The sequence below is a fragment of the Peromyscus californicus genome, unplaced genomic scaffold (genome assembly GCF_007827085.1).
Source record: "Peromyscus californicus insignis strain IS unplaced genomic scaffold, ASM782708v3 Scaffold_4__1_contigs__length_199733344, whole genome shotgun sequence".
In the NCBI taxonomy this organism is placed as follows: domain Eukaryota; kingdom Metazoa; phylum Chordata; class Mammalia; order Rodentia; family Cricetidae; genus Peromyscus; species Peromyscus californicus.
The window spans coordinates 130,624,668-130,650,628 of record NW_026294562.1 but is presented as its reverse complement, the minus strand read 5'-3'; positions in this window follow the sequence as shown (position 1 = coordinate 130,650,628).

Sequence of the window (25,961 nt, the reverse complement as noted above, 5' to 3'; positions counted from 1 at the left end):
AGGAAGTGGAAGGCACTGGACTTTATTGGGATAATAATTCCACCCAGTCTCCTAACTGGTGAAAATCTAGGATCACACAAATATTACTCACAAACATGGTGAATGTTGAAGAATTGTAGAGTTACTCCGTGTTGATAACACGATTTTGACTCTTCATGTGCTTTTATGCATGTATCTCTGTGCCAATCCAGTAAAATCATTACTTTAGTTTCACCCAATTTTTTCCATTAGAAGATATATATGCACTCAGCTCCTACAACCCCTGTAAGTACCAACAGAAACAGGTTAAATAAAGCTAACTTTGTTGTTGTGTAGCTAGAGTTTTTCTGGTCCTGCCTGGACCACAGTCAGGACAAATCTCTCTCATCCGCCAGTCCCGCAGCCACTCAGACCCAACCAAATAAACACACAGAGACTTATATAACTTATAAACTGTATGGCCATGGCAGGCTTCTTGTTATCTAGTTCTTTTATCTTAAATTAACCCATTTCTATAAATCTATAAGTTGCCATGTAACTTGTGGCTTACTGGTATCTTAACATCGCTTCTCATCATGGTGGCTGGCAGCCTCTCTCTGCCTCAGCCTTCCATTTCTCAGAATTCTCCTCTCTCCTTGTCCTGCTTATACTTCCTGCCTGGCTACTGCCCAATCAGTTTTATTTATCAATCAATCATCCACAGCATTGTTGCAATAAGGAAAGACAGTTTGCACTATGCTTCAAAACTAAACTATTATTTGCAAATGTTTAATTACCTTAAATATTTTATAACAGTTCATTTTCAACTTGAGCAACTTTCTATATTCCTTTCATTTTCCCCATTTATTCCTTCTTCTTGAACTAAAAGTAAGGAAGTACATAGCCTTTCATCTTTATACTTACTATTCCTGAGCATGTAGAATGAAGAAGTATCAGCATATCCTTTAAGAAATGGGTGGAGGAAAGTGTGCCCTGTGCAGGTCTCCAGAGCAGAACTCCTCACCAGAGTTCATCGTTGTTTGATATTTTGTTTGTGTCCTGATAAATAAAGCCTGTCTGGGAATCAGAGGGCAAAACTAGCCACTATTTAGCCATAGAAGCCAGGCAGTGATGGCACACACTTTTATTCCTAGCACTTGGGAGGAGGAAGCAGGAAGATTAGGAGTTCAAGGCCATCCTGGGCTACAGGAGATTGAACCAGTCTAAAAGAGAAACAGAGCCAGGAGGTGGTGGCACACACCTTTAATCCCAGCACTACGGAGGTGGAGACAGGAATATAAAGTGGGTGGAGACAGGATCTTGGCCACCCATTTTGGTCTGAAGATTCATAGAGATAAGGAGTTTCTAGGAACTGATGCTCTGCTTCTCTGATCTTTCTGCTTTCACCCTCTATATCTGACTCTGGGGTTTATTGTTAAGACTAATTAGGATTATGATTTCCAACTTGATCCTGGAAACTGTCTCCATTTGGATTATGTTTGAAGCTTCTTATGTTTCCTTTCTTTCAGTTACTTACATCTACTGTCAATACTTATTAAGGTTTTTAGAAGGTCTGTGTACATGGAAAGATGAGGTCTGATCTGAGATAGATATACCATACGATGTGTCCAGGAGAAGGGATTTCATAGAAATGGAAGCACTTTTTATTCATCTTATTCTATTATTTTCATGGTTTTGTTATGCTTAGAAACAAACGAATTTTGGAAAATAATAGATTAATCATATAACAGATGTAGTCATTCATCCAACATACTACTCTGGAGCTCATGCCCTTTGAGACGCATGTTCGAACACCAGACATCTACCCTCGTCCTGAATGAGTCTAAATGCTGTCATGGTAACCCATACTTGTAATCATACCACTTGGAGGTTGAGAAAGGAGAATAGCTACAAATCAGAGGTCAGCCTAAGCTACACAGTGAGTTCAAGGCTAGCCTGGGCTATATAAAGAAACACTTGTGCTGGGCAGTGGTGGCGCACGCCTTTAATCCCAGCACTCAGGAGGCAGAGGCAGGTGGATCTCTGTGAATTTGAGGCCAGCCTGGTCTACAGAGCAAGATCCAGGACAGGCACCAAAACTACACAGAGAAACCCTGTCTTCAAAAGAAAAAAAAAAAAAGAAAGAAAGGAAAGAAAAGAAACACTTGCTAAATAAACAAATAGGCTCTTGCCTCCAAGGAATCAATAACAACTATGTGAATATACAGTGAGCCAGATGATAATAAAAGGTCAATGAAGAAAAATGAAAAGTGAAAAGAAAGATAGATAAAGATATCACTACACAAAATGGTGTAAAGAATAGATCCAAATTTTATTGACAAGTTCCAGATATGTATGGCAGCTGTACAAGATAACACTATGCAACACATGGGCTTGAACAAAATATATTGTTATTTCCCATGATTCTGTAGCCTCAGTGAGCAGTTTCCAATTGGGTTCTTAATGTGATTTCAGTCCTTCAGCAAGTATACCTGTGGTCATCTGAAGCATTGAGAAGGACTGGATGTTCACTATAGCTTCTTCACTCCTGTTGCTGGGTGGATAGGTTTACTAGAACAGCTGGACTATGGACAAGCGTCCTCTGCTTGTATTTCTAGGATACATGGCTCCCTAGGACTTCTTCACAGTATAGTGGGCCTAGGTAATTGTCCTTATCGTACTGTGTTTCCTCTCTACAAGAGCACAGTATCATAGGGACTCCAGATGGAAGCTACAAGCCTCCTTTTGATCTATCTTTGAAGATCACTGGGTGTCAATCCATCCAGATTCTGTTGGCTAAACATAACTCAAAGTGACAAAGAGCATAAGCAGAGAGAAAGGAGTGGAGACATCCTGTCTAACAGAAGATGCAGCTCAGTGAACCCTTGGAGACTAGCTGTCTTGGACATAGGTGAAGGGATGGCCTCGCTCAGAAGAGCTCCGAGGAAGTGAGGAGCAAGGCGTATGGTTCTCTGGAGGATGAGGGTAAACAGTGCTCACAAATTCCTGAATTACTTTTGAAGTGTTTGCAGAAAACAAATGGGCTGGAGATGCTGGGACAAAGTAAGACTGTGGTGGAGAAAAAGAAAGAAGGAAGTTAGAAATCAACTGTCTGGAAGAACATATGAACTATGAATTTTAATTTCGGGTACATGAGAAGCCAATTATAATTTGAAAAAGCATAATTGGATCTGATGAAGACTCAAAAATATTTCTATGGAATCCTGAAAGGGAAAGAGAGAAAGTGGCAGGAAACAAGTTACTACAACCATCAAGGCCACAGAAAAAAATGGACGTGTAGATTAGAGTGGTATCTATAACAAATCTATACAACTATTTCTTGAGGGTAGAGTATCCTGATGTAACAGCTACAGCTGATTATGGACTGTAGTTTATTTATAGTAGTGACTTACAGCATTAAAGATGAGATCATGTTCTTTCTTCCCTCCCTTCCTCCAGCCTTCCTTGTCTGTCTCCCTCTCTTCTTACCCTCCAGGCTTTCTTTCAGTCTTTTCCTAAGCAACTACAAGAATGAAGCTGCCATGTTTGAAGCTGGAGAAAATGAAGCAGGAGTTGTCCCCTGAAGTTTGGAAAGGACCTATTAGACATCCCAGTGTAAGTAAAAAAAAAAAATAGATTTAGAAGTTTGTAGCCTATTGAGCTGGTGGGAGAACCTAGTTGGTAAGTGCTTGGAGCACAAAGGTAAAGATCTGAATTTGGCCCGAGAAGCCACCTAAATATTGGTGTGGTGATGTATAGTTACAATCCTTGTGTTGGGGAGGCAGAGACAGGAGGAGCCCTAGAATTTGCTGTCCAGAAAACCCAGCCTAATTAGCTTGCCATGGGTCCCACTGAGAGATGTTGTCTTAAAAATCAAAGTGGACCGCTCCTGATGAACAGCACCTGACCTTGTGGACTCTACATGAGCATTCACACACTCATTTACATACTTACACACACACACACACACACACACACACACACACACACACACACACACACACACACCACAGTTTCTAGTTTAAAGGAAATCCCCAAATAGAAATATACCCTTGGGAACTGTGAAGTATTGCAACATTTCTTTAGACTGGCAACAGTTAAGCTGAAATAGCTCAGTCAGGAAAGTATTAGACTGAAGAAGATTAGCAACAGTTAATTAAGGTAGATAGAGAAAAATGTTTGAGAAATGATTCTTAAGGCACAATAAAGTTAAAAGCTGAAGAAATAAGAAGGAAGCATGGAAGGAGCATAAGAAAAAGTAACAACAGCAAACCCGGAGAGAATGATGTCCTAGAAGCCAACTGTCAGGGGAATCTCAAATGGGAAATGATGGATTTGTTAAGCCAACTCCGTTTAGTAATGAAGAATAGGAATGGATGCTTGAATTGGTTGTATAAAACCCACAGGTGAACTTCATGAATGATTAGAATATGTTCCAGAAGGAATAGCAGGAAAGGAATGGTAAATAGTAAGCATAGGTTGTTTCTTAACAATATTTTGTGATAAAGGGGATCAAGAATAATTCTGACTCTTATGTGCAAATATGCTCTGGAAGGGACTTGGTATCTACTGGTTCCTTTCTTCTCTGTTGCTGTAACACAGGCCTATATGTTCACTTGTAATCATTGGTGTTTTACTGTTCTTGACTAGCATCTTTGTTTTATAAATCCATGAAATGGTCTTGGGATAATAAGTGAGATTCTCTATGGGAAAGTGGCTCAGCTTGGCATATAATCCCAGGATACTGTTCTCACTCACCCCTTCATCTAAGTTCATAAAAATGAGAGGGAGGAGGTTGCTGCTCCTACTTAGAGCAGGGTAGACTTCCTGTTGAAGGTCTTAACTGGTTGATTCTTCAGAACAGATGATATGGGGGAAGTGAGAAATGCTACCTTCAGCATTATGTGCTTCCCTTTTTTGAATAAAAACTATGGTGGTACTTGGTTGTCAACTCAATACACTCTAGAATTACCCAAGAGACAAACCTCTGGGCATGCCTCTGAGAAATTCTATGCCTTGGGTTAATTGAAGCGAGCAGATCCACTCAAAATGTAAGCGGTGCCCTCCTATGGGCTGGGGTCCTGCACTACATGAAAAGGGAGTGACCAAGCTCAGCATCAGGGTTCACCTTTCTTTGCTTCTTGGATGCCAGTGCACTATGACTAGCCCCCTCAAATTCCTGCCATCATGACTATGCTGCACCCCCAGGCTGTGAACCAAATAAACTCTTCCTTTATTAAGTTATTTTCTGTCATGTATTATGTCACAGCAGCAAGAAAATAATCTAATATGTAGATGAAATCAATAACATCTCAGAAGTTATGAATCATAGGTTTTTTTTTTTTTGGAACTCATCCTTTGGAAGCAGGTGACTAAAACCATTGAATTTGTCTTTAACCATGAACATCTTTCTGAATCTATGTTGATTCTTCTGTTAGAGAGGAGCTGTACATCTCCATTCCCATACTGTAGTGATGAAGACCTATGAGATAATTTCAACAAAACACTTCACATGGTAAACACAAATTTGTTTCCATAAAATATGTTTTGATATGTTTAAGGAAAGCAATAACATCATTGAGTTCAAATGTATGATGAAAATTTAATGGTTCCCAAAGTTATTTGCATCTGAAGGCAAGATTTTCAGTCAAAATTGTATTGATAAGTTAAGCTATAATAATACCATCTACACATTCCCCTCTAACCTGAAAGCAGTTTCCTGTTGTTGGTTGAAGTGCAGGAAAACAGTTAAGTTAGAAAACAGCAGCTCAATCGGGGAAATCTTATCAACACTTTCTATTAACATCTGTATGGTTAAGAAACTACCCATTCATGAGAGTTTCTCATTTGCAGAGCACACTGTGGGTAAGCAAACAAAACAAAACAACAACAAAAAAAAAGCAGGAAAGATAACCACAATTCCTGAGAAATTTTTTCTAGGCTTTTCTATCATCTGAAAGTTCTTTGACCTCTCTTGGCCTTAGATTTCCAATCTGTAAACAAGAGGCTGGCCCACCGTAATGATCTCAAATTCAGCTCCATCACCTGTCCTGCAGGATGGGAATGTAGCCATCACATTCTCCTTATCTCAACCATGGAAACAGTGCAGCTCTTCCGCACATTGAGCTTCCATGTAAGGATTTGTTTAAACAGGTTTTTGTCATTAAAATACATTTGAAAATCCACTGGGTTAGAAGTACTCTAAGTTTCTTGCAGCTTGAAACTTCCATGACACTGTTACTAAGCATGCGGGATAGTGGGGGAGAGGATACTATGATTATCCAAGTGTGGTGGTGGAGATGGACTCCATCCACAGGAGGAAGCAATAAAGTTCCTTCTGGGAGGCCCAAGGCTGCCAGGCCCCACCTTCACCCCCACCCTTAAACTCCTCCACTGTGCTTATTCAATTCTCATTGGGAAATGGGGAGAGAGGTTAGGTCCCAGGTCTCAGTGGAGGGGGAAACATAGCTGGTTAGTGGGAGGTGAGTGATCAAATGTATACTCAAGACCAAGCCTTCATTTTTGGAAGCTGTGAAAACTGTACCCTAGGGCCTTTGGAGAAGTTTATGCCTTCAGGGTGGAGACTGGAATTCCTCTAGCTAGAACTTCTGTTTTCCATGGAAGGAGGCACTCGGATGATCCTTCTCATTAACCTTTTGTTCCTTGGATAAGCTTTGAAGTGAGATGTCATACATGCTGGTTACCCTTGAATTTGGATATTTAGATTAAGCTGTCTTCTAGCAGAAAAGCATTGGGCCACCATTTCCAGGTTTCTAGTGAATTCCCCTTTCCACATCCAAGCTTCTAGTAAAGAGCTTGTAAACTTCTGGTCAAGTTTCTAAAGTGATACAGAGAGCATGTGCAGTCCCAGAGTGTAGACTGAGAGTTGTGATCATAGAACTCTGATCTCTGAAGGGCACTTCAAGTGTAACTTCTCCACAGAAGGGGCAGTGGAGGTGACAATCACATCTTTAGCCCTGGAAATTGTCAAAGAGCACAGCTGAGTATCTACATGTCACAACCCATGAAGGCCCTGGCCAAAGGCATAAGAAAGACTAGAGTTTGTGTGTGGCAGGAGGTGTTGGTTATCAACCCTCTGCAGGAGCTGAGGAAGAAGGACTTTGTGCAATTTAGAACTGGGTTCAAAAGGGAAAGCAATGCTTTTCTATAGCCAAAGGCTCATAGGTCTGCGGATACATACACAATGTCTGTAATTTTAACTCAGGGAAGTTTCGGTCGTGGATGCAAAATTACACAACCATCCAGCCAGCAGAATTCCAAACGGACAGTTCAGTTACTCTTGGATTCTAGCACTCCATAACACAGTCTGGTCTTGGAAAGAGGAAGCATTTTACTGCTTTATCTCCTTCGTGGTCTGACAGTTTCTTTACATCCTAGCAATGACTCTTTTTGCCGGCCTGCTTCTTCAAAGGGATCATTCAGTTACTAGAGAAAACAACACGGCTTTTTTCTGCTTCTTCAGTTACACTTAAATCCTTTTTCACTCCAAGACAACAATTAGATCATAATTTGGAAGACTTTAAAAAAGAGAGGGAGGGGCTGGAGAGAGAGAGAGAGAGAGAGAGAGAGAGAGAGAGAGAGAGAGAGAGAGAGAGAGAGAGAGAGAGAGAGAGAAGTCAGAGAGTGTCTTAGCTCACAGTAACCTCTTAATTCATGCCAATTGTTATTACAGAAACCAGTGCTTTTGCTAAGACTGTGAGAGTGAACCCCGCTACCCTTTAATTTGGAGTCAGAATGGTCCAGTAGAGCTCCCTGGGATGATAGAAATGACCTGTGTCAATGTTATCCTGTTTGTAGACACTTATCATGGATGGCTATGGAGTACTAAACTGTGGCTACTTCAACAAATTGTTTTTATTTCATTTAAAGGAATACATATTAAAGCATCAATAGGGCATTGCAGATATAAGTCCCATTTGGGAGGAGGATATGGTTGAGGTGGATCTATTGTTTAAATATGTGATTATGAGTCATGCATGAGAGTCACCTGGAGAATCTGCTGCAGTATAGTTTGTTGGGCCAAATCCTGGAGGTTCTGGTTTAGCCAATCTACAGGGTGGTTGGTGAACCTGCATTTTCATAGCTGAGGCTTGTATTGGCATTTTGGGCATTGGCCCTATTTACCTCTGTCCTTGGTTCTCAGCTCAGACTTTCCGTGAAAAAAAAAATCACACAAGGAACCAGGAGCATGATGTGCTAGGGGAACCCTTTCTCAAACTACAAAATGTTTGTGTGTTTCCTAGAGTCCTTGAAAAGCAGAAGGTGTGAGGTTGGACCCAGGAGTCAATATTTCCAACAATCTCCTAAATTTACAATGACCATGTTGATCCAAGCATCCAAATTTTAAAGTAACAAGGGATGATATGATTTCTAGAATGCTGTTGAACACTGGATTTTTTATTTCTAGAACTAGGCAGGACATCCAAACCCCAGCATGCCCACAAGGGTCTAGGGAGACTGCAGGAAAAGGAGGATGAAGTAGGCAGGGTGAAGAAAAGTCTGCCATGTGCTGTGATGGGAGAAAGTCAAAAGACCCAATCAAGGCAAGCGGGTCCTGTTGTGAGGCTGTCTAAGGTGAATTATGTTATTGAGCTCCCTCCTGCTAACAGAAGGGGCCAGGTAAAGCCAGCTTTGCTGCTCTTGGTTCCTGGAAGGCTCATTGGAAAGTTCAAAGCCTATAGAACCCCACTTACTATTCCCATCCTTGGGAAAGCAAGCTGTGATCTGAGGGCCTACAGGGCAAAAGGCAGGTCCAAGCTCAAAACTGTCAAACTTCCCAGCATTCCATTCCTGGAAATTAAGAAAGGAAATCAAATGTTGAAGGTTCTAGTACATGATCAGGCAATAGCCCGGGGGCACTACAGTACTTGTAATGTCAAATATAAAGACACCTAATGATTCTCTTCTTCATTTTAGGTCAAAGGTAAGTTGCAATGCATTTCTCCCCTTTATACCAGAAGTAGTTAAATCATTCAGTATAAAACAGTTCTTTGTAATTATAAGGTCAATGGAATCACACTGAGAGCTTCATAAATGAGCATCAGGTAAGAGGAGACGGCAGGTAAGGGGAGATGAATTTTCCTAAGTGTGTTTGCCTAAAAGTCTCCCCTACCACCTCTCATTCAATACAGACATACACACACACACACACACACACACACACACACACACACACTTTATTGAATTGAGGTTGATGTTATAATAATGCAGGATTCCAAATCCAGGGGACATGCTAGCAACAGAGTGTTTCAAAGAGAGTACTCAGCTTCGTTTTTCCACAGTCTTGTTTTCTGCTGAATTTGGACATTCAGATGAAAACATTTCTTTCTTGTCTTCAGTAAAAATGACTCTATTTGTTTTTTTCAAGACCCCCCTCAAGGGTCCTGTCCTAGAACAGAATGAATAATGATGTTCAGTTTTTCATAGTGCCTTTTCCCACAAAGTTTGAGATGCTGTAGAAAAAAGTGATCTCATAAATCTCTAGGACACCCACCCCTGAGAGGCAGAAAGCTACAGCCACACTCTCATTGGACAGGAAAGGAAACTGAGGTACATCTAGTGAGGGAGAATGCCTGACCAGGACTTTGGGTTATAAAGCCTGAGATGGGGCTGGAGAGGGTAGCTCAGTGATTCAAAGTGCTTGTCATTCTGAAGACCACCTGAATTCTTTTCCTCACACATGGTGGCTCACAATGGTCTATAACTCCAATTCCAAGGGACTTTATGTAACCCTCTTCTGGCCTTTATGGGTATTGCACAAATGCGGTGCACATACATGCATGTAGGCAAAACACTCATACCCATTAAGTATAATAAAATTTACAGAGATGAGACACAGCAGTTCTTTTCTTCCCTAAGTCAATGACTCAAATCAAGCGTACCTCTCTTATTATAATGTATATACCAATGCCAATGCCACAGGCATATGATTATCATTTCAATAATTCTGGAAGATGGCTCCTCCTTTAAATGCATCATAATAACTAGAACTAAATTGTCTAAATAAGGGGTGATGTGTAGATGACATTAAATGAGTGCATACAAATGTGTACATGTACAACACATACATGGTGGCTACATATGTATTGTGAACATGGTTTGTAGGTGTAGAACTGACTTGACTACTTTTGAATCTGTGTTCAGAAAGACAAGAACCTACTTAGCTCTACTGATCTTTAGACCAAGCGGGACAATGATGGACTCAAGAGTGAGCCCCGTGACTGAACGGGGCCAGCTGTACCTGCCTTTGCTCTTTCCTTCACTCTAGCATCTACGGCATACAGGTGCACATTAGAACGGGGGAAAGCCCACAGAGGAGTCAGAACAGCAAAATCAAGGGCATCCCTGCCATTTGCCCTCTTCCCTTGGTGCCAACCTTTAAACGTGTGGAGAATTTGGCACTCAAACACGGGCTTTCCGTGGTTAGGCTGACAGCTCCATGATGGTCTTCATCACTACTAAAAGTGCTAAACACAGGACTCACGATGCAAGGGTCCCACTCTTCCAGGTCTCAAGATAGTATAATTAAAGGTGCTCTCCTTAATGCTGGGAAAAAGATGGGCAGACGTGACACCAGAAGTTTAGGCTATCTTAGGCCTAGACACCAAAGGTCATAGAGGTGGGGACAGAAAACCAGGGGAAGCGGCCTAGTAGACATTTTCCAGATGACTGTGTATTTGAAGATTCACCTCTTCTCATAGTCTGGTACTAAAACAGGGGAAGAGTCTCCCCTTATCAGCCAGGGAAGTCGACTTAATCCTTGCATCTGTTCGCCTCTTTGACGCTAAGTCAACAATATCAACTCACCTTTTACACAGCTTGGTAGAGACAAACCCTCAGCCCCACATAGACCCCTCCTACTTAGCGTGGGAGGGAGGGGTCCTTAACTTTGAGATTAACACTCCCAGTTCTGAACCACACCACTCTAGGAGCAAGCTCACACCCAGACTCTTTTTCTTCTTAAGTACAAACTCATTTCTCTTCTTGTCCACTCCAGTCATTTTCACCAGTCTAGCCGGCTGGCATGATGTGCGCACACCTTCAGCCACACAGCTATTTATTTAAAAGCAGCAATAAGCCTACTCTCTCCCGATTCTTATCTTGTCAAGTGATCCACCATCCTTTTGCTAGGTTTTTTTTTTTTTTTTTTTTTTTTTTTTTTGGAAAAAAAAGTCAATTCTACGGTATGTTAAACATTAACATGAGGAAAATAAAGGGCGGGCCTTTTTAAATTAAATATAGTGTTAGCTCACCAACTTAGACTCAGCCCTTCTCCAGAGCAAGACCACAGAGGGGTAACCTGACCGCTGGCCACAGACCCCTTTGCTCTTAGGGAGAGGAAAGGACTACTCCCAGGAAGGCAGCGGCTTGAGATGCCTCAGACATCAGAAGACATGGGTGAGACTGAGATTAAACCAAAGGAAACAAAAGAAAACTGGAGGATAAAACAACCGGGGGAGAGAAAGATAATTATGTCTTCCAACAATTACTCTGGCTATGAAGCAAAATTAGCATAGTCCTTTCTAATTTAAATGTGTTAGAAGTGGCTGAGCATGGCAGCAGAAAATTACGAGTTAACGACAGGCTTTGCTTAAAGTGATGGCGGTTGGATTAGCATGGCTCTTCTGCTGATGGAGACGATTGTAAAGTTACCTATAAAAACTGGTTGCTGATAGGTGAAGCTTTAGTTTGCCGGCAAGTTGGAGTCATTCCATCCTTGAATTGGGTTGTGTGTATCTTGTTTCATTTTAAATTAGCTTTGTTTTAATTTATTATTCATAGGTTAGATGGGCTCGGAGTAGCAGAAGATTGGTTTTCTTCCTTTCCTCTTCCCCTCTCTTTCCCTCCCCTCCACTCTCCTCTCTTCTCTTCCCAACTACTGCTCTATAGTTCCCCATCCAATCAGAAGTTTCCTGATTTGCATAACCACGCTTCGCTCATTCAGAAGCAAGGTTTTCAGCTTTTTTTCCTCTTGTGTCTATGAGGCTGCCCATGGAAATGACTTGGGGCAGTCTCTCTTTCCCTTTTTATTCCATGTTATGCTGGAGAATTCATCTGTATACTTTTGTGCATTATTGTCCCCGACCCTATCAAATTACACAAGTTAAAATACACTTTGTTTCATAATTTGTGGGAAATGGCCATTTTCTATGTAGGAAAATTAACAGATAGTCTTATATTAAAACCACACACACACACACACACACACACACACACACACACACACACACACACACGAAAAGTTAATGTTTAGGTGACTGAAGATCTCCAAGACTTAATTAACACAATTAGGAATTGGGTTCAGATAATGTTTTGTCATTGGAGTCTGTCCTTTACCTTGTAAGATATTAATAACATGCTTAGGCTCCCTGCCTGCCACTTCAAAGATATTACATAGGAGAGTCAAAGTAATCATTTTTAACTAGGAGTCACCAATTTAACCCAATCAAAAAAAAGCTCTTTAGTCTCTGGGTACTAACACACTCAGCTGAACAGGACTGGTTCGTCTGCTTCCTATGTTTAATTATTGACACTAGAACCTTATAATGCTAAGATTCAGTTAGAAAAATTGCAATGAGCTATGAGTGACAGAGATAGAAAATGGTAAGAGTTGGGAAAAGGCAGGTTCTTGATTTCTCTTACTCTAAGGAAATCTGGCATAGTTCCATACCCGGTCCTGTTGGGGACTGGGTTCTATCCATGCTTCTTCTCTTCTTCCCTTAAGCCTTGTGTTTATGGGTAACAGATAACGGGTAGTGCTGGCATACTGGCTGGGTTGCCTACACTCTGAACCGAAAGCAAGAGGTAGAACTGGGAGGGCGCAAAGGAACGCAGGTGTGGTTCCAAGAAGCCCCACTATTAACAGGCAGCTGGGAAGGCAAGCAGGAAGTATATTTACGTGGTGACGTTTCAGTCGGCATTGGCTTCAGAACCAAATTAAGAAAGTAGAATGTATATTGTATTCACGACTAACAGAGACTCATTCATTGATTTTCCTTTCTGTTCAGGTAAGTAGGTCTTATTTATTTATTATGCACCAGACACTCTGCTAGGCATTGTTTGGGGCACATATGCTATAGCAGTTGTTCTCAACCTTCCTAATGCTTCAAACTTTTAATACAGTTCTTCACGTTGCGGTGACCTCCTTCCACCCATAATTATTTTTGTTGCTAACTCATAACTGTAATTTTGCTGCTGTTATGAATTGCAATGTAAACATCTGTGTTTTCTGATGGTCTTAGGAAACCCTGTAAAAGGGTCTCATTCAATCCCCCTTGAAGGGGTCAGGACCTACAAGATGAGAGCCTTGCTCTATAGGCTCCATCTGCTCAAGTATGGCATGACTCATACAGCAACATCAGAATGAGCTTCAGCTGTAATCAGTACTACAAAAACACAGGCTATTGTAAGCTTCTTATGGCAAAATGGGCCTGTGCTGTTCACCTTCACCAGTGGTTTGTCTACAGCGCATGTGCATATCTGGGTACACTAAGCCAGGACACATCATGTCCTTCAAGTACTTTTATGAATTAGTTTCAATCTATTTTCCAAAATCAAAATTTTAGTGTCGCCATGCCACTCAAAGCCATGAGTCCAATTGCATTTTAATTTTATTGATTATAATTTTAAATTCAGGTTACAAAAAGTTATTTTTCGGAGGTAAAGCCCCACAATACTTCTAATCTTATACTAAATGAGTTTAACTCCACTAATAGATATTTGGACCAGAAAAGCCAACAGCTGAATGTCTTTATTAAATTGTTTGGGCAGTGAACAACTATGAGATTTGTTCACAGTTTTACAAGTTGGACAGAAGAAAAATTGAAATTGATCTCTGTTGTTCATCAAGATTCTTTTTACTACAATCATTTTTTCCATTGTTGTATAAGTTTTCTGGGGTGGACTAGCAATTTAAAGATATGTTACTGAAACCTTGAACAGTGCAACCAAGGAAGAAACAGATTCGTTTTCAGCATTTAACCTAAGCTGCAGCTTTATTTGTGTGGCCTACATGCTTACCCACCCTAATGGACACCCTCATTCAGAGGCACATACATAAGCCTCTGTCAAAAAGATCTTGCTATTATCCATTATCACCGGTTGGCTCCGAAGACAATAACAGCTGAAATATGTCGGCACTAGAGGACACCGTTCTTTTACTGCCCTAAGAGATATTTCTCTGTGGTTTTCCTTTGCTACATGGGAGCTATGGAAAAACTTGGGAATGTCCCATTTCTTTTGTGGAACTAAACGCCCAGCTTTGTTCAGTGTCATACTGTAAGTCAGCTGCCTCTCTGAGGTTTTGTTTTTCTTCTTCTACTCAAACATCACCAAATGCCTTAAAGACTACCCGGTTTCTAATGTCAGAGCCATGGCACAGTTTAATGTTGGGATGTTAAGTTGGCAACAATGCTCAGTCTTTGACTCTCCCAGAACTTCAATATGGCCAAGCCCTTCATTGGGATGCTATTATCATGTTTTGAATGATCTGATATTCTGTACTATTAACGTGAACCTGAAATAGCCAGCACTTAACGTGTCATGTTTATATCAGCTTCTCTCCACCCTATGGCTTAAATCAGCATATCTTCCTGTTTGACACTTATTTAGGGCAAAAAAGAAATGAGAAAAGTAACCACTGGATCTAGCAAATATCTCAGGTGATAAGCATATTGTGTTATGGACATTCAAACTTCATATTTGACCTTTTTGAGAATAAATAACCTAAAGATACTTAGAAAACCACGTGTGTTGCTAATCAAAGTACATATACTTGAGAATTAAGTGAGTATAGCAATTGGAAGCAAACATCATTTTTTAAATGAGAAATAATTGGTTGGAAATTCATGTGAAGGTCCTGTGTACCCATGAAGAGATCAAAGGTTGCAACAGCTCTGTACTCTCTTTCTGCAATAAGCTTTCCTCTGCACGAGTGGTCCAGTCAAATGCTTCACTAGCATGCTATTAGTAAGGTTTGAATGATCTCCTGAGAGTTTGTACTATTAATGTAAACCTGAAATAGCCAGCATTTAACACGACATGATTGTATCAGCTCCTTCTTCTGCATTTTAGATTGAAGTCCCATCGTAGCCAACCTTCAGGTTCAAATTTAGATCACTTCCTCTCTGTCCTGCTTAAATCAGCCTATCTTCCTGTGAACTTGCTTCTTTGGGTTAAGCAAACGAGGAAGCCAGCTCCTGAGGCCAGGGCATGAGTGGGCAGCAGCGACTGAAACAATTCTTTCTGGACAAATGTGTCTTTGGATTTTGGATTTTGAATTAATCTAAGAAAAATTTTAATGTGATTCAATTTTTTTAAAATTTTCGTCAAATTTCTTTTACTTAATTCTCTAGATTGCTTTTTAACCTTCCATTTTTTCAACCCCCCCTAACAAGTTGTTTTAGTCCAATACATTTTTAAATATTTAAATATTAAATATTTAAATACTTTTAAATCATTGCTATAATTTCGGTTTATTTCTCAAAAATTTTAGCTTACTACTCAAAACTGGGAAAATAGTTTTGGGCTTACAAAATGATTTTGAAGTAGTAAAGAGCCCCAACACCCACACTTCGATTCTACTTCTGTTACCATCTTGTCCTTGGGCTGTGTAATATGCTTCTCATCATCAATGAACAGTGTAGATGAATCAGTATCAAAGCTCACACTGTGCTCAGGGGTCCTCGGCTCCTTCCATCACATCCTTGTTTGGTTCCAAGATCCCACCCAGGGTGCCATTTCAAGTTGGTCGCCACACCTCTTGGGGTCCTTTGAATTGTCATGGTGTCTTGGCATTCTTAGATTTTGATGACCTTGAAAGCTTTGAGGATGACTGATCACGTGTTTTGTAGAATTTGTTTCCTCTTGCTATTTGTCTAAATAAACAGGAGTTGTGTGTTTGTGGAGGAAGCGCACACATCACATCCTAGAACAGTGACCTGTTATCAGTGTGACTCATCATCACTGCTGACTTTGACCTTGTTCATCTGGCTGAGACAGCACTTGAGGCTTCATGACCATGACGGTGCTCACTGCTCATGTTCTTCCCTTTCCATATACTTAAAGAAGTCACTACGCACATCCTGCACTAAGGGATGGGTTGCTAGGCCTCTTCTTGAATAAAAAACATCATATAAATAATTCAGAATTCTTATTTATGGAATATTTGCCTACTCTGCTCACTCATTCACTTATATGAATATGTGGTGACACCTCATACTTTGAGTTACAATTCACGATTGCCTGACTTTGTCACACTGTGCCAGCTCTGACTATTGAGCTGTCTGTCTAAAGGTTCCCCTGCATCCTTTGTACATTTGTTTGACTCTTGGGTACTCCCTTGTCTTCCAGACAACAAGATCATCTTCTACCTGACCTACCGCTTGAATCAGCAAAAGGACCTTGTTACTTTTTATTGCATACATCCATTAAAAGCCAGCTCTGGAGGTCAGATCCAGGGGTTAATGTAACTTAACCATAGTGGACAGTCTTCAGAGAACTCATCGTTCTTTTACTTTTTTTGGTTTTTCGAGACAGGGTTTCTCTGTGTAGCTTTGCGCCTTTCCTGGAACTCACTCTGTAGACCAGGCTGGCCTCGAACTCACAGAGATTCACCTGGCTCTGCCTCCCGAGTGCTGGATAAAAGGCATGTGCCTCCACTGCCTAGCAAACTCATCATTCTTAATGACTGCCTTCTACATCATGATCTGATAGCTGGTTAAAGTAGCTACAACATGCAAACGCACAGTAAATTGCTAGAGAAGAAACTTCATTTTGTCGACTAATTTTTGCTTCTCATTTAAAACATCTTTGTCTCCTAAGGACAGTGGGGTGATGGGGAAAGGTGAGGTAAAACACTATAGGATCGAATCGGAATTCTGAAAGAGTTTTACAACGGCTGCAAGGAGAGTTTCTCCAAGGTCTTCATCCAACTTTTAAACAAACTCTTCTGAATACACAAGTTCTTGTGTCCCATGTCAATTGCATTCTAAAATGGGGAAAATTACTACAGTGTATACAGCATATAGAAATGGCATTATAGACTTCTCTGAAATGCATACTTTTTTTCATATAGAATACACAGAGAAAAACTGCAAATCCAGGTGTGCCACCTAGGGATAATTTATAGAGCATGTGCTTGTGTGTGGATGCACACACATAGGCACGTGCACACGCACCTGAAGAAGCTTGACTCCCTCCCTGTGCATCTCACCCCTGATTTTTATGCACAGGCTCATTTATGTCGCTCAGGGGGAAGAAAGGCTGTACATAAAAACAGATTATCTCTTAGAGCACTCCAGGGTTACTTTCATTCTCACTTCTCCCTTTTTATGAAGAAAATGATAGGAGGCAAACCCCTGCACCCTTCAAGAAGAAAAAACAGGAAATGAAACAAGTGAGCCTTCAAAAAATAAAATAAAAAAATACGCAAAACACACCAGGCAGACCTCCAGCCTAGCAGGAGGGCTGAGGGTAAAATATGCTCTGAGGACATGTGCCCTGGATATCTTCAGCACTTAAAACAAGATAAAAGTGGTCTCCAAAGTGAATGAAGTTGACGCTCACAAACTGGATTTTAGATGTTGAATATTTAATTCACTGATAAAAGGGTCCTGATTTCCTGCACAAGGCTGCTATAAATAAAAAAGAGGGAGAGAGAGAGAGAGAGAAAAGGAAAGGGAAAAAACACATCTTAAAAGAGAAGCAATGAGCAGAAACTGACCTTTCTGTGAGCAAGCAGATGAGAGAAGGTATTTGGTTAATCCCTGCTGCCTCTGATTGGCCAGACAGCACCGTGTTGAAAATGTCTCCATCTGGGCTAATCTGCTCTCAGTTGGATGAGCCGAGGCCTTCAGAGTTAACCTGACATTTAACAATAATTACCCTTTCGAATGACCCCGGCCCAATCGCCTGCTCGCTTAGAAATCTCTTTTTTTTTGTACGTGCTCCCAAACCCCTTGACTTTTGTGTTAGAGATAGGAGGGAAAAAAAAAAAAAGATGAGACGATATGACTGTGTGTGTAAACACACAGAAGTGTGTGGTTGTATGTGTGGTTGTGTGTGCACAGACATTTATATAACATAGATAGTAATGGGACCGCTGAATGGTAATGGGACCAGATTCAATGGCTCCAACTGTCTTGACTTTGCAGCTTCTTAGCCTGCTGTTATAGTATAAGAAAACATGTGTGTATAGAGAGGAGTAATACCACCAATTAAAGTAGACGAGAATTTGTTTGCTGGCTGTTCTCTGAAAGTCAAAGTTCCTATCTGGCCTTGCTCAAGCACTTGAGTATCTCTTATCAGACACTGAGAGAAATGATGCATGAAAGGAGGTTCAGATAGAAAAAACGAGTTCAGAGGTCACGGAGGCTAACCGCAGATGAAATGTGGCCATTTCTTTTTACCTGAGGCTGGCTTCATCTTTGCTTAGAAAGGTCATTGTGATAAAACAAAAACACATCTTGGAAAGAAAATCCATTCTAGGGTTTTATTTACTGAGAAAAATAATAAAAAGCTTTTCCCACTTTAGACAGGCATTTACCCAGCACTTGCCTGTTAAGTGTCTTTGTGAGACCATACAGTGTCTAATGCCGTTATTTAGGAGGGATCCATAGCTGACTATTTAAAGAAGATAGTCACGTGGAAGCTTGAGGGCTTTAATTTTGTCCTGGATATCAGGCATAATCAGCCAGGCAAAGTCATGATATTCCCACAAGCATAATTTCTTCAGTTTCCTCTGAATTTTGTTATATGTGCTGTTCTTTGTCCAGTTTGAAATACCAAGAAAATAATAATTCAGAATATGTTTCTTTCGCTTTTCCATGACTAATACAGAAAAATTAAAAAAGGAAATACAAGAGAGCATAAAATGCCCACATTAAAAAAAAAGTGATGTCCTTGGACATAAATCTAGACATGTTTTGATAGAATTTTAGTTTCATAGTTTTTACTTCTCATCACATTTTATCAGTGATTAATAATAACAATGGATACAAAGGAATGTATGTATATTTATCTGTCTGTCTGTACATTTGTCTGTCTATCTGACCTCCTTTAATTTAGTGCAGATTTCAAATTAATTCTTGTAGATGAACAGTCTTGTTAAATAAGAAACACAGAGCCAATGCAGAGATGAAAGCCCAAGAGGTCAGAGCTAAGAGCTAAAAACCTTACCCTTCATTGCTGCTGCTGTCCTCTTCAGCAAGAGAGCCACTTCCTATCTGTTTGTCTTTTTTATAGACTTTCTATTCTGCCTTTTCATTGGTTGTAAACCCAACCACATGACCTCCTCATCACTGCCTGCCTGTACAGACCTCCAGGTCTTCTATGGTTGGTGTTGAAATTAAAGACGTGTGTCTCCATGCTGGCTGTATCCTTGAACACACAGAGATCCGCCTAGCTCTGCCTCCCAAGAGCTGGGATTAAAGGCATGCACCACCACCGCCCAGCTTCTGCTATGGCTTGCTATTAGCTCTGACCCCCAGGCAACTTTATTTATTAACATACAAACAAAATCACATTTCAGTACAATTAAAATATCACCATAAATTCTCACTTACCCTTTTAAAAAGGATTTATTTATTTATTTTATAATCTCTGTGTATAAATGTCTGCCTACATGTATGTATGTGTACCACATGTGTGCTTGGTGAGCTTGTAGGCCAGAAGAGGTAGTCAGATGCTCTGGAACTGGAGTTACAGACAATTGTGAGGCACCACATGGGTTCTGGGAACTAGATGAAAATCCTGTGTGAGGACCACAGATCCTCTTAACCTCTGAGCCATCTCTCTAGCCCTACACATCTTTTTTTTTTACCCCACACCAACTGGGCATTCCCTACAATCCTTTATCCTTATTGGTTAATGGATAAAGGTGAAGATAAGTGATATATACTAGCATAAGACTTCACAAAAATATTTTTGTTTCTCTAAAGATAGAAATATGTAGCCTATTATGTAATTTCTATAGTCTTTGTCTGGACCACTTTGCTGTCAGGAGTGAGTACATTTTATGTCTTTTTTTTTAAAGATCTGTATTGAATGATTGATGCTAAGTATTTAATATTATATTGTGTTAGCTTTTTTGTTTCTTTGCTTGTTGGTCTTTTGATGCCCTTAACTGGTATAATATTAAGCAAATAAAAAGCCTACTGTGGAACCACACATTATTTGCCAGATTTACAAAGTATGAAAAACAGATTTTATGACTTCTACTTTTAATATAAATGAGAGGGTATATGTCTAGTTTAATTATAAATAAGGGAACAAGTGTTCATATGTTAAATGTAGATTAAAAATATATGAAGACACTTTAGGGGCTAGAGAGATAGTCCAGAGGTTGATTTAGGATGTGTCTTCTAACTTCAAATAATTCAATCAAGAAAAAAATCTCTTATAGATATACCCAACTACGCGGTTTTAGTTGATTCCAGATGTACTCATGTTGACAACCAAGAATAGCCATCACACATAGTGTCACTAATAGCTCAGCTCATATACTGGTGAGAAATCAAGAGGAGGAAGGGGAGAAGGCTTGCTACCAAAAGTCCTCCCTTTGACTTTTCTCTTGTGTTTCAGTGCATGCCAAGGAGGTAGACACTGTGACATGGTGCTGGAGAAGTCACCGAGAGCTCTACATCTGGATCCTCAAGCAGCAAGAAGAGAGTGGGCCACTGGGCATTGCTTAAGCTTCTGAAAACTCAATGCCCATTTCCAGTGACACATTTCCTCCAACAAGGTCACACTCCAACAAAGCCACAGCTCCAATAATGCCGCTCCCTCTGGGTTTACAGGGGCCATTTTCACCCAAATTACCACATCGACCTTCCATCACCTTGATGCTAGACATCCAGCCCCTAGAACTATGGAAAGTCAATTTCCATTATTTATAAATTACCCAGTTTGTGAAGTTTTGTTTCAGCACCAGGAATAAATACAGAGGGTCATTAGTACATATTCCGAATAATACATATTCTGCCATGAAAGGAACAAGGAAAATATCTCCCTTGAAGTGGGAGAGAGGAAGGAGGAAGGGAGGATGGACAAGAAAAGGGAGGAAGAGGAAGAGGAGGCAGAAGGGGAAGTTGGGAAAAAGAAGAAGAGCCAGGAGGCAGGGAACTATCTCCCTCTAATATTCAAGGTATATTTCTAAGAAATTGTAGACACTCAATAAAATGACCATTATACTTTGGGACTTATTTCTGGTCGATCTTCTCAAAACCAGAATGATTTCGTGTGCAGTGTTTCCTCCTGATGCTACAGGTTATGCTCAGAACCTTCCCTTAAAACTGAAATTTCAAGCCGGGCGGTGGTGGCGCACGCCTTTAATCCCAGCACTCGGGAGGCAGAGCCAGGCGGATCTCTGTGAGTTCGAGGCCAGCCTGGGCTACCAAGTGAGTTCCAGGAGAGGCGCAAAGCTACACAGAGAAACCCTGTCTCGAAAAAACCAAAAAAAAAAAAAAAAAAAAAAAAAAAAAAAAAAAAAAAAAAAAAAAAAAAAAACCAAAAAAAAAAAAACAAAAAAAACTGAAATTTCAGTGTATGTATAGTTTGTCAACATTGCTGAGCATAGTCTGTCATCAGAAGAACCCTGAGATGAAAAGTGTGTTTGCTCCCTGCATTTTTCTGTGTGAATCCTCAAATTCCCACTATCTTAATACCAAGAAAAACACAATTATATGCTCTCTTTAAAAGTTACTGTCTTTAAAATCAATGTTTAAAGTCTTCATCCTTTATAAGTTAATCATGTTCACTGGAGAAAATTTGGGAAGAATTCAAATGTTGAAAGAAGTTTATAAAAGGTGACCACTATTCCCTTTCTTCTTCTCAGAAATGGTAAAGAATAGACAAATAGTCATGATATCCTGGGAATTGACCAAAAACAAGATCATTGGTTTTCAGTGTAAATCATCATGTTTAATTCTCTACACAATCTTTTTTTTTTTTTTTGGTTTTTTGAGACAGGGTTTCTCTGTGTAGCTTTGCGCCTTTCCTGGATCTCGCGCTGTAGACCAGGCTGGCCTCGAACTCACAGAGATCCGCCTGGCTCTGCCTCCCGAGTGCTGGGATTAAAGGCGTGCGCCACCACCGCCCGGCTTCTCTACACAATCTTATTCAGTGGGTATCATTGTTTTTCAACTTCACATTAGAAATATCGTCATTTGGAGGCATGATCAGTGTGTTTAAGTCATTTTCTGATTGAAAAAATCAGCTGTATTGAGTCTTAGGGATGAACGATTCTGTGTTATGGATTGAATATTATGGAAGATGCCCTGTGCTTCTCAGGATACTTAGTACCCTTTCTAGCCTGACCCTTGCCAGCACCCCACTGTCCCCAGTTGTGACCACCAAGATGATCTGTACCTCTGTGACCAAGTTGACCTCAGTTCAGAACCACTGGCTTAAGGTCACACACCTAGGAAGTACACCAAATAGAACTAGAAGCCCGTTTCTTTTCCCACTGTGGTTGCGAACTTATCCACAAACATTTTACTTTTTTTTCTTATTTCACTTTTATTTGAATTACCTAAACCTCCTCTTTATTAAGTGTTCCCTTTTCAGTTAATACAAATAATGACGTAATGGTTATCTAGGACTAATCCTGTTTTCTTCCAAAATGTAGGGCTTTCCTTATATTGTGTGCTCCAGACTGAAACCACCAGGTCACAGCATATGGAGTTTGTAAGACTTGTGGTCTGTACTATTATATTAGGTGAGCGATCTTATATTAGGTGACCTAAGCATCCTTGGGGGACAGTATTTTCTATATGTTTGTCCTGATTAAGTATACCTTTAGTCTGTAATCAGTGATCTGTGGTCCTTAAACATACAGATGGTTAACAGTCCTCCCTAAGAAATAAAACCACAGTTATCTCGTCCCTGTGACAGCCGACTAATAACAGGGTTGTTGTTCTTCTGAACCCCACTAGTCATCCTCAGTTTCCTTCTGAAGAAAATCTCTAGCTTTGGGTTGATAACACCAGGGTGGCTCCTGGCTAGCCTGTGAGCACTTCTAAAATAACCCCATATCTGTGCTGTGATAAAGCCTGCTATCACGGGCCTCAATTTCTCTCCAAGAGCCAAAGATATGCCTTTCAATCAAGGAGAGTTAAAGAGGGAGTCTCTCATCACACACTTGCCAACCCATCTTACAATGCTTTCCTGAGTTATCCAGTGTCTGGGTGCAAACTCCTGCCACCTGCTTTCCAAAATAAAGGAAGCTAAGGTTTAATAATTATAATTATTTATCCAAGTTCACAGGTGGCCACGCTGATATTTCCAACCAAATATGTACTGTTTAGTATTGTAGGCTGTAGAGATACTTCACTTCACAAAACCCACGAAACTTAACAGACAACACACATCACTGCACTGATCACTCTTGACACCCTGAGGTGTACACAGCTGTCATCATTCTCCCCTCCCCCCATCCATAACTCTGTAGTAAAACATTTTCTTAATTAATTCCACCTTTGCTTTATTTGCAAAACCCTGCAAGTCTGACACTGGAGCTCTGCCATCTCCTTAGTAAGCCCTCCAAACCATTCTGATATTATCCTGAAGGTTGAGAATTGCTGGGCTCCCCTGCAAACCCTTCCCACCCCACCCTTTCTCCCTTGGAAAGCAACACAGTGTGAGCATTTTGAGTAAGGCAAAATATACTTGCCATTTCAGATAGATAGATAGATAGATAGATAGATAGATAGATAGATAGATAGATGATAGATAGATAGATAGATAGATAGATGATACATACATACATACATACATACATACATACATACATAGGAAGATTTCTCTGCTTCTAACTTGACTAGACTTTCCAATATGTATGTTTTACTAGGTTTCTTCTCTTTTTTTGTTCACCCACTCTGGACATTCATTCCTGGCTTCTCACACTGTTTTTACATCTCTCCCTGTTGGTAAGCCTTATTTCAGCAGGCCTTTTGCCTGGGGAAGATGATAATTGTTTCAGGGCCAGCAGCCCTGATTCCAATGGCCATGCTCAGTACTTGCATCTATACTGTGGAGGCTGATTTGGTGGCTGATCACCAGCTTTACTGTTATTTCAGAACCACTCAGTGGTCAGCACTGCCATGCCGGCCTTGCTTCAGTTGACCATGTTTCCCAGACTCTATTGGAGTTTTCATGAAAGAAAGCTCTCCAGCCTCTGCATTTTCCACTGTTACAGGCCTCGAGTAATGGCTGGCAATGCTGAGCAGGGCAGAGAATTGCAATCATGCTCTGAAGAAAATGCCATGGTGAACATTCGCCATGCTCCACACACAGCAAAGGCAAGATGGCAAGATGGAAACTCGCAAACATATATATTCAAAAGTAGGGAAATTGTTTAGGTATACGTACGTATCTTTGTCATGAATTTCAGCAACTGGACTAAAGAAAAGGAAATAAACAATCAGATCTGGAAGAATCTGTGAGTCATACATGAATTTAGCACAGGCCGTAAAGTCAGCCTTTGTAGGCCAGTTTCAACTTTGTCAAACATTTCAAACAGGATCTCCTAATTGCTTACTGAAAACCACCTAAAAGGTTCACTGGCAGGTCAGCACTGTGGCTTTTCTTTTGGAGTACTGTGGGGTCCCACTCACTCTTAGAGATGAATTGGTGGACCCATAAACAGTTCCTTTCTGTGTAACACCCCACTCCAATCTATATAGCAGAAACCTGTGCTGCACCACACTGTTTTCTTCATGGTGTAATAAAAGTGGGTAATTAGATCACTGCACAACACCTATCCACAAACTGCAGAAGTGGATATGGCCCCCTTTCAAGCTACAAAACAGGGAATGGGCTCCTTGTGAAATGAGCCCCTACCTGAGAACTGAGAAGAAAGGTAAGCAGCATTACCCAGGTGCCCCTCCTGTCTTCTTTATGTCTTAAGTCACCCAGTCCTTGCCTTCCTGTAATGTCATAATCAGCAGGCTGAAAGCAAGGCTGCTGATAATTGTTCTTTATGCTTCTCTTTGTTTAGTATCTGATTCAATACATCTGTGAGGATACCATTTCATCACCTTCTTAGTAACTGAGGTGAAAAAAATCAATGGCAATCAGATTACCTTGTTACCAGAAAGGCTAGAGGGTCTATGTGTTAGGTGCACAGGGCATCACCTTTCATTTAAAACATTTCACATTTTTATTATTTATCTTTATTATTATTTATAGCACAGAGCCCGAATGTTTCCGAACTCAGTGGCCTTGCATTGCATCTTCACAAGAACCAAACATCAATGCCACATTGAAGAAGATGAGGCTAAGCATCCCTGATGCAGCTCCCACTAAAAGCCCACAGAGAGCCCCCTCTGCCGTTTCTCACAAAGTGTTCTGGATCAATCCTGAAGGACTCAGGTTGCAAGGTCGAGTTTGTGATCTGAGCAGTTGTATGATATCTTGTCTATTGGGTTAGATATTTACTGTTGGTCTTTATTATCAGCATTGTTATTGTCCATAGGAGCAAGTGCCAGGGCTACTTAAAATGTGTTATGACATGCCCCTTGAACAAACACTCTCATCAGGGAACTCCAGATGGAGGGCATGATTGAAGGCTGCCACAGAAGGGATGAAGTCAGAGTGGTCCCACATGCATTGATAATTCTTGAAATAGGAAATGCTTTACAGAACAGATGTGGAGAGGTTTTGGGAAGTGGAGAAGAACATTGTGTGTTTCAAACATACTCTTCTTTGAGCTATGCTCTTGTTGGAGCTTGAAGGGTGACTCAGAGCCATTTAAAAAGGCACAATTGGACTTAAAAGATCTAGATGAATGGAAAGATGCAAAGGCAAGAGGATAGCTTTGTTCCACTGGTTTTGAACTCATTAAGTGGGGAAGGATGACTTTGAATTTCTGAGCCTCCTTTCTCTTCCCAAGTGTTGACACGTGTGACCACACCTAATTTACACAGTGATAGACAGAACTCAGAATTTTGTGTGTGCTCCATGAGCCCTCTATCAACTGAACCATA